Here is a 9,112-nt window from a genome sequence, read left to right on the forward strand (position 1 = left end):
ATGCAGAAAACAAACTCCACAACAAGAAGTCCAGATGAATTGGTTAATAATAATTATTTTTCTCTGAAAAAAGTAAATGTTACAATGTTTACCAGACCCTGTAGTGTGTGTATTCACTTGCCAAATATACAGAACATACTTCCCATGAACACTGAGGCATACAAACAAAAGGTTTTATTGGCAATATGTATAGCATTCAAAAATAACTAGATAATAACTAATGGAAAGCACCCCTTTAAGTTCTAATTGTGCTTCTAGTCATCTATGGAACACTACTGCAACTATATTAAGAAATGTAATATGCATTATAGGCTTTTCAGAATAATTAATCTGCTATACATTCAGAATAATTAATCTACTATATATATGATTCTTCCCCATGAAAAATGGAACATCAATATTTAAGGTCTTCACATCATGCTGCTTACATCCATTTTAACGTATTTAAGGGTACTATGGTGCACTTAAAGTATTAAGACAGAAAGCATACACTGTCACGAACTGTTTTTCTTTCTCTTCCTTCTTAAATTCCATTAGGTTTTCCAAAAAAAGAAATACTCTGTGAAATTTATGTTAAATCTGCAGAAACAATGACAACATTGTTGAAGATGAGGTAAGACTAACTATTATCTTCCTTTCTACAACACCCACAGGTTGAAAATCATCACCACAGCTGTTCTGCCTTCAGGTGCTTGATTTCTGAACAGCTCAAAACCTCTCTGAACTTCATGTTTTGCAAAAAGATTTTCACTTTAAACAGCCTTACAATTTCTTGTCTATCCCTAAAAAATTTAAGTGGATGTAGTAGATACTGGCTTGGAATGTTTGAGACATTTAGGTTCTAAAAGTGGACACACAGGTTCTATTTACAGAGGTTCTACACACCTCTAACTGTCAATGCACCCCTGGATATAGTCCTGATCAACTCTGGTCACAAAACTGGGACTCACACAGCCTAACCAGAATGAAAATCAATCAACATGCAATAATGAGCGATATGTGTGATTTATAGGAACACGCTAGTATCAAGCATGGTTATCAACATACATGCTAACATGAAAACACAAGATTCACCAACTACAGATCTCCATACTAGCATACACGGTACCAACTTCCTTGACAGGACCAAAACTTTACTCCTTCATGGGTTAATAATCTGCTCATAGCTCAAAAGAGATGGCACCTGCTCTGCCAAATACAGATTTGCATTTCCAAAGAATGAAAGCAGTAAACAAGACAAGGGGAGGAGTGCTGAAACTTTTCCTGAATAAATTAAAGATCTCTAAGGGGAAGGGATGAAGCATTTGAATCTGAATGAAAACTGCAGAACATGCCAAGAAATATGTACAAGAATTGGCAGAGTTTTCCTGCTTATGATGCTCTCCAGCAAAAGCTGGCCAAGAACATAAATAATGCAAAACTAACCAGACCTCGACCTCACAGCAAATCAAAAGAGTTGCACCTTGTCAGAATACACAGAAGATCATGGTCTGATTCTAGTCCAAGTAAACAAAAGCAAGAATGACTTTCAGTTCTGTAATTGCTGTCATCATGAATCCATGCATCACAGTAGTTTACTTGGGATTTTACAAATAATGCTTTTATTTATCTTAAAACAGTAGGTGAATTAAGGATTAATTATTGTGGGTGTCAATGTCTCTAGATGACAAAAGCACCACTCTACCTCCACAGCAATGATTATCTTTTTAGTTAGAGTCCTGGACTTCTCATGCAGAATTCACTTTATTAGTACATCCTCATGTTAGGATACTGAAAAGGGTAATAGGTCATATCTTACTTCAGCTAAAGGAAGAAAGCATTTTGAGAGTCACAAATGTAAGATCTGAAATGAAAAAGCTTCACAAAGTGACCAGAGTTGATCAGGAATGTGCACTGAACTGAAATAAGGTCAGAGGAGGTATTGCCCAAACCCTGAAGGAGTGCTCTTCAAAAGTCTAAGATCTTTTATATGACTCATATGTTCTTATTAGTTTCCTCCATACCTATCTGCTCATTAAACTACACTGAAATATGACTGTCTTACTCTTTTAGAAGTGCATTGGTGAGATTCTGCAATTTGTTCTGACACTGACAGATTATCTACCCTGGCCTCTGGCTCATCAGACCTGAATAAGAACACACAGAAATCCTGACTGGAGACCTGAATTTCCCCTTGTTCATTAGAGATGCAACTAGAGATAAGTCATAGAGCACCGATCAAGATTATTTTTCTCAACACCAAAAGGCATGTAAAAATTACCATGCTCCCAACACTGCCTAATACAGCATAGAAATATATCTGGATCATATATACAAATAACATCCCAAGACGGTTTTATAGTTTCTGAACACCTAAATTATTTATAAGCAAGAGTCTCTGACAGAATATAAAGCTTTTCTATGAGTCATTATTTTGAAATCACAAAGGAAAAAAACCTCATAATTGAATATGGTATTTTACTACACACAGAACACAAAGTAACCACCTGGCATTTTAACATTTAAGACAAAGTAAATGAATATTCTTACCAGAGTAATCCACTGTGATTAACAACACCTTATCTTCAAAGCTGGGAGGTTTCCCCAGGATTTGCCCAGCCATTCTATGATTATGAAGGAACAGTTGTGTCAGCAGCACTAAGCCCAACACAGGGCAGTACAAAGTTCTATCTCTCTGCTGTATAGAAGATTACGTTGCTTAAAAGGTCTGAATTCTTTGACACACAAGTTTTCTGTTCAAACACAACCTTTTCATGAGTATTTTTAAAGTAAAAAAAAAGGCAAAATGACCCACTGCCCCTACTCAGCAGAAGGGATTGTAGCACTGTACAATTTCAAATTTACAAGACAGGAAGATAAACCTGGCCACAAATGTAGCAGTGACATGTAGAACAAAACAAAACTAAATGACAGAGCAAGGCTTCACAGTTTCAAAGTAAATCCAGAATTTTTATAAAAAAACATATTTTCCGTTAAAAATTGTTACTGGAATTAAGACAGGGGCTTTTTCATAAAAACGTATTACAGCCATTTTTTTTTAGGACATGAAAATGGAAATGCTCCAAAGCACTTGTTTATTTAGATATATTTAAAAATAGGTCCTTTGATATTTAAGTGCTGGTATGTGGCTCATTCTAAGAAACTACTTTTATAGGACTATTTTGTGTTTATTTTCAGTAATGCATGGAGAGTTTTTGATACATTCTTAGGAATTCAATTCTCCTTACACTTTTACTACTATTTGAGAAAATACCCAAGGGTACAGTTTATCTTGCTCAAAGCTAGATGCCTTAAAATTAGACCCTAAATTGTGAAAGAATCATTGCAGCCAGTCACCCTTTGTAATGAATTCAGAGACCTGGATACATCCAGAATGTATTTCAACTGACCTATATATGCCCATTTTACAATTAAAATTTCCCTCAGCAGGTGCTTTTGTCTTTCCATTAGCAATACTAGAGAGACGGAAGGTAACCAGATGGCATTCAGATACTGAATAGTAAGACAGATTCATCCAATTTATGTATATTTTTAACATTATAAAAACTTTTAATTCCAAATGATGACTAAATTATCAAAATATGAACAAATAGCAAAGTAAAAAATCTTCAGTTAAAAACTCTAGATTACAAGTAAGCAGTGTCCTGGCTATATACAACAGATAAATCCAAGTTTTACATTTCTAATCCCCAAAACTTCTTACGGAATTCACTAGCTTAGGTTATTTTAAATTTTAGAAAAATATTTTATTTGAGGATTAAACTTGGAGAAGAAACAGATAAAAAAAACAGTAATAGTAACCATTACATTTACTTTTGCATGCTTAATTTATTTGTCTGTAATCACATATGTCTCAGTTTTCATCTATTTCAATATAAATTTTTTTGCTATTAATTCTGCTTTTTTTTTCCTTCTTTCTTTTTTTTCCTTCCTCCCTTCTGAAAAACATCTTTCTGGCCTAATATTACTCCACATTCAGATGATGAATGCAACAATTCCTGCAGGAAACATGAGAAAATCCACAGCTAAAGATGCAAAACAGGCCAGAGTTCAAAAGCAACAAACTCTTCAGTCTTGGGGATGCAGTGGTTCATAGTGCTTATGCTAAAGCCATAGTCTCTACAGACTGGATTTACAAGACATCACTTCTTTTCATTTCAGAAAACGAGACAGGAAAGCCTGCTGATTTCACATCATCTGCAATTCTTTCCCAGGCTGATACAGCTGCCTTAGTATTTGCCATTTCTCTCTTTTGCTTAAATTTATCTCATCAACATTCTAGGACCACAAACATACAAATATGGAACTGCAAAAAAAAGCCACATATACTTCAACAGAGTTCAGGACTGACTTCAGATAATATCCAAACCTGAAACAGTGTAAGTTTCAGAATTGTGCACCTAGAGACAAATTAAGACCAATCAGAATAAATTTGACTAGTTGCCTTTCCTTTACACAGTATGCTTTAGGAGACAAAGGAAAAGAGGATTAAGCTTCCATTATCCGTGTGCGTTCTCTGTGTTTCCTGACTAAACAACTGCTACATTGGAATACTCCATACTGTCCCACAAGGCAACCCGAGGTGGGAGCAAAGCAGCATTTCACAGCAGAAGGCTCACAGAGCTTGACACATGAAGAGAAACATAAAATTTTGTGAAAACTGCCTGTGAAATCTGTGAAATCTGTTGGAGTTGCTCCCACTGCAAGGACTAGAGAGTGCACTACTCATTACTACAGAGCACTAGATACCCATTGAACGTTGAATGAAAAAACTCAGAACTATTTTAAATGAAGTAATCATTTCATTTCATGGATGAAAATCAAACTTGGAAAAAAATAAAACAATTAATTCACAGCATTTGCATTAACTAAAGATTTCTGCCAGCATATATAAAAAGTCTATTCCTGAAAATTAAATCCTTAACAGACAAGAAACAATTATCTAGAGGTCACTTAAATCACGTTTTGTCATAGTAAATAACAAACATCATCTAAAATTAAAAGGTTAATCTGTCCCCACAATTGGAAATCCAATTAGTAACACTGAACTGACAAATGTGTTTGCAAGCCCTTTTTTTTTTTAATAGTTCAGGGCAGCACAATAGTGTCAGAGTTGCTCATTTACATTCGAAACTGGTACTAAGGGGCTGGACAAAAAATAATTAAACAGCCTTCAAACACATTTTTTAAGCTCTTAACTTGTGGCAAACTAACTAAACAAGACTATATCCCCTCAGGACTAAACTGCTGCAAACATTTTTCAGAGAAATCTTCTGTTTTCTTCAGAAACAAGTAAAAAAGGAAAATGCATTTTACATTGCATAAAGCTGTTTTACTGGGTGTTTAGGAGCAGTTATTCATCTTGATTCCAAATAAACAAATATTTACTTCTTGACTTCCTAAATTGGCCTAAATAACTTACTTGCATCAGAACATTTCTATCCATAGTAAGAGCATCATTAGTGTAATGAAAACTAGGTCAGGTTGATAAACTGATGATAACAGTTTCAAAGCCCAAATTTATAACTTTTTCCATTCCTGTAGACAAGGTATTAAAAATAACAAACAGCTAATTTTTTTCAGTGAGACCCAGGATGTCACTTTTTAAGTTTTTCTCCAGCACTATAAACTTACTGGTTCAGTTATAAAGCTAGTCCCCAAATAGAAAATTATTAATAAAATACTGTTCTGTAAAACTACAATTGTGGACAACTAATTGTCCTAAGTCTACTATTACTGCTGCTAATTATTTTGTAAGTGCCACAAGAAACAATGGACAAGAGCTCTCTCACTGAAGTAACTCACAACTGAAGGTTAGCAAATCTTTAATACAGAATTCTTGTCATAGGAAGAAATATCTTTAACCATTTATATCATATATATATTATATAGACCAAAAGGATTAAACTGCCTGTGAAACTATTCCTACAGAGTAAGACTTACCAGAATTTATTCTCTGCAGGTATAAAAAAAAAAAACAAAATGGGAATAATACCCAGGAGCAAGGCCCAGTACATTTTATTACTTTACTTTCTGCTCGAGGCCATAGCGCAAAGCTCAAATGCCAGCTCCTGAAGCGGGATGCAAACTTTACCTGATAGCAACAAGAAGTAGAGAGCTGGAATCCAAAACTAATGCTTTTGGGAGGCCAGCATCTTGTTCTTTAATAGCACTGCGCTCCAAGATTTCACATCATGACTTTACAATAAACGCAAGATGTCTTTCCCAAGTACCTTCTCATTTACACATGCCTGGCTGAAATTCTTTTGCTCCAGCTCACCAAGCCACAAAACAAGACCTCTTCTTTCTGTTTCACTCTCCCTTCTGACGGTTACTCTTCCATAATTCTAGATACAAATGGAAACATCCATCACGTGCTTTTCGCAATGGTGCACAACTCTCAGGGTGCCAAAAGATGAGAAGATACACTGTGAATACAGAGATCATAATGTAAAGTGCTCTTTGTTGCGAAGTTAACTTTAACCAAGGAAACATTAGAAATAACCAAGGCTTTAAAAACTTGTTACAATTGTGTGCAGCAGGCTTAACTGATCAATGACCTGATAAAGGTCATAACCATTCAAAGAGAATTAAATGTCATATGCCACCTATATTTAAGGAGCATTCAAAGAGAGTCTGAATGACACTCTTAGTCATAGGGTCTAGTTTCAGGTGGTCCTACAAGGAGCAGAAAGCTGGACTTGATCCTTATGGGTCTCTTCCAACTTGAAATATTCTACGACTCTATGATACATGCTGTTAATATTTATTACTTTAATTATAAAACATAACTTCAACCCATTATTTTATTCTATAGGTGCCATTCACAAGAACTCACTGCTACTGTCATACAAATACAAACCAAAAAACATTCCAGTCCAACTGACTGGCTTTCCAATGTCAACCTGTTACTACCTTTAGTTGCAAATGTGCTTTTTTTACACTGCTTTCTCAAAATGCTGCTCTAGCAGGTTTGCTACAACCCTCTTCTGGTTCTCTTCATTCCTGTTCCAGTCATCTCATTCCACTGGCAAAAGGTACCCAGACCTATCCCATAAGGTGTCACCTGAATGACACTTGCTTCCAGACCAGAAATGGTGCAGAATCTCTTTACAAATAAACTGATGTTTAATGTTCTTCAAAATAGATATTCTTTTCAAATTCAAACTACATAAACTCTTCAAAAATAGATTCTCTGTTCATTTATGCATTGCTACTGAATGCTATACTTTGAATGTTTGAGACACCTGTAAATGTTCACAAAAGCTGATTTCAGTTTGTAAGTAACAGTTCAGACATACTTCTTCTTCCTAAACACACATAATAAAGTATATTTTTTTCCTAAACTTGCTAAGAGCAGCAGATTCAGTTGTTTGCAGGCACCTAAGTTAGATTAACAGAACTGGACCCCTAATATTTCAAATCCATAGCATAAAATTTTTCCAGAAGTGTTTTCCGGACTGCTGAATAATTGTTTCAGGCCTTCCCTACCTTGATAACCACCAAAGCCCTCCCACCTCCACAGATGAATGAAGGACTACACAAGCCCCAGGAGGATTCACACTGTGTTGTTGCTACCCCATGTTTCCTGATGCTTGTTTTAATTCTATAACAGACAGGCATGTCAGGTTTGGCGCAATGCTGGATTGCCATTTTGGGAAGAAACGACAAACTTATTTCCTGTCATTTCATCCATAAAGCACAGCACAAGTGCAGTCATTGGGGAATGTATATTAGGTTTTTGGCATGGGTGGTTTTGGGTTTTTTTTATGTATAATGATATTTTCGTACCTGTGGACACATTATACTATTTAAGTGAAAAAAAAAAAAAAAAAAACCTATTACCTTGCTACATTAGGTCATTTGACCTAAATGGGAGTAGAAGAAATGGCTAGTGTCTTAAAAAAATAAAAACTTAAAAGACTATTTTTCCTGCAAGAATTAATGGTATTCCCCATCCTGTTGCATTCCCCTTTTTATTTTCCAATATGGATTTTGTGAGCTTATTACATTTACTTTCTAAACTTACCTCAAGCAGACAAAACTGCTTTTGAAAATTAATAAAGTTCTCACTAAATTTGTAATAAAGCAGCCAAACAGAAAGAAGAATTAACTGAAGACCCATTAATCTGCTTGTTTAGCTAGGGAAAAGAATGCTTACGATATAGGAATCTTCTGGGAAAACCTTTCATCCATTTCAAAACCAGGCTACTTACAATGAAAAATTTAATTACATACACTCCAGACAAAATTCTTTTCAACAAAATGAATCAGAATGACACTGGACCACACGAAACAAGAATAGTCTGTATCAAAATTGACTTCAGACATCCAAAAGTTTTGTCAATTAGTACAAGATTTTTAATTCTTCCTTGGAAAGACCCTAAGACAATCTGTCACATCAACCCCCGAACTTTCAGCACATCAGTTTTTAAAACACGAGTTTGCAGTTGTATCTCTTGCTGCCCGCACCCACCGTACGTGCTCCAGCGAGATCTCGGGCAACACCAGGTCACTGCCTAGGGTCGATCAAAGTGAGGTGCCTCAGCGAGGCAGACTGCCATTTACCAAAAACCAAAGCTGCGATTCCTGACAAAGTCGATACAGCGCTCTTAACTACAACTTTCCGCTTAGCCCCTCCGCCACGTCCGTACGCACACCGTAAACACACAGCCCCCACCAGATCCGCGTTGCAACCAGTTCAGCCGCCCAGCGACTCGCGGACTTACTGCAGTGCGATGCAGGAGGAGCAGCCGCGCGGCCCTGAGATGCGATGGAGCCCGGCGCCCTGGGCAGCCACAGGGACCGGCCATCCAGCCGGGCCACCGCCAGCGACGGCGCCACCGCCGCCAAGCCCCCTGCTCCGCCGCCGGCAGCCGCAGGCCCAGCGCGCCCGGCCCCACGGGGCTGAGGCTCGGGCCGACCTGCTCCTCACCGCCCTCCCCGGCGCAACGCGGATCCCGGCAGCCGCCCTGTGCCCGACAGCAGGCGGCCGCCGGCGGGCAGCGCGGCTTTAAGCGGCCGTGCGCCAGCACATCTCCCACCCCCTTTCTGGCCGGGCGGCAGGGGGGAGGGGACAACCGAAACACACACACTCAAGACACACACATCA

General features: G+C 37.6%; 1 protein-coding gene across 2 annotated transcripts in view; it reads right to left on the bottom strand.

Annotated features, from left to right (window-relative positions):
* The window catches only part of DGKB (diacylglycerol kinase beta), a 354,661-nt gene extending 345,762 nt beyond the window's left edge, over positions 1–8,899 (bottom strand). For both annotated transcript variants that reach the window (XM_034062188.1, XM_034062182.1), the window contains exon 1: positions 8,730–8,899. The gene's annotated coding sequence lies outside the window, so the exon portion shown is untranslated. The remainder of the gene's footprint in view (positions 1–8,729) is intronic.
* Positions 8,900–9,112: the final 213 nt, after the last annotated feature.

The sequence above is a fragment of the Melopsittacus undulatus genome, chromosome 1 (genome assembly GCF_012275295.1).
Source record: "Melopsittacus undulatus isolate bMelUnd1 chromosome 1, bMelUnd1.mat.Z, whole genome shotgun sequence".
Classification (NCBI taxonomy): domain Eukaryota; kingdom Metazoa; phylum Chordata; class Aves; order Psittaciformes; family Psittaculidae; genus Melopsittacus; species Melopsittacus undulatus.